The following is a 693-nucleotide window of genomic DNA, read 5'->3' as shown; positions in this document are numbered from 1 at the left end:
TAGCGATATTAAGACACAGAAATAAAGTAAATGCAGTAAAATTTGCAAGCATTGGGGAAAATATCAGCGGAATAAATGTCCTATGAGTAAATATTAAATGATGAAATGCTCACGAACACGTCAAAGCAGAGTTAACACAACCTGTCCAATCCAAGAATGGTACATCGCACACGATTGGCTGCAGATAGTTTCATGTGAAATTGCTGTGGAAGTTATAACTCCACATGAAATGTATTTGCTTCTATTTTGCTTAAAAATGTAGTCTCCACAGAGACTATCAAAAATTGCCATTGACGACTATATTTCAAGTCGTCATAGCGGGGTATTGGGAAAAGTTTTTAATAAACAATAATCACGCCTCAGTTAAACCTCATCAGCTACAATACTGTCACTGCGCAAAGCTAACCAGATTACCCTGACGACCGGAGGTCTATCTGACGGATACTATTTACAGTTGTGGTGACCTATCTTAAAAACAAATTTTGTCATCAGATAAAGTTATGATTTCTTTTGGATCGCATTATTTTCTCAACACAAATAGACAAAGAAATATTTTTCAGAAAATCATTGAGTTGGAAATAAAGGATTATGGGACGGTATCTAATGTGTTAATCAGTGTACGATGTCCTAGCTACTTTGAAGTAAAAGTGCTATACTGCTGAGATGCAAGTAACTGGTATTGGGCAGAATGCT

The 693-nt window shown here is 36.1% G+C and overlaps 1 non-coding gene across 1 annotated transcript; it reads right to left on the bottom strand.

The window, feature by feature from the left end:
• Positions 1-262: 262 nt before the first annotated feature.
• On the bottom strand, positions 263-403 carry LOC139227346 (U4 spliceosomal RNA). The gene has a single exon (XR_011587429.1). It is a non-coding gene; the product is annotated as a U4 spliceosomal RNA (small nuclear RNA).
• Between the last annotated feature and the right edge of the window lie 290 nt (positions 404-693).

The sequence above is a fragment of the Pristiophorus japonicus genome, chromosome 16 (genome assembly GCF_044704955.1).
Source record: "Pristiophorus japonicus isolate sPriJap1 chromosome 16, sPriJap1.hap1, whole genome shotgun sequence".
Lineage (NCBI taxonomy): Eukaryota > Metazoa > Chordata > Chondrichthyes > Pristiophoridae > Pristiophorus > Pristiophorus japonicus.
Note: the sequence above shows the minus strand (reverse complement) of the source record. Positions and strands in the feature narration are given on the sequence as shown.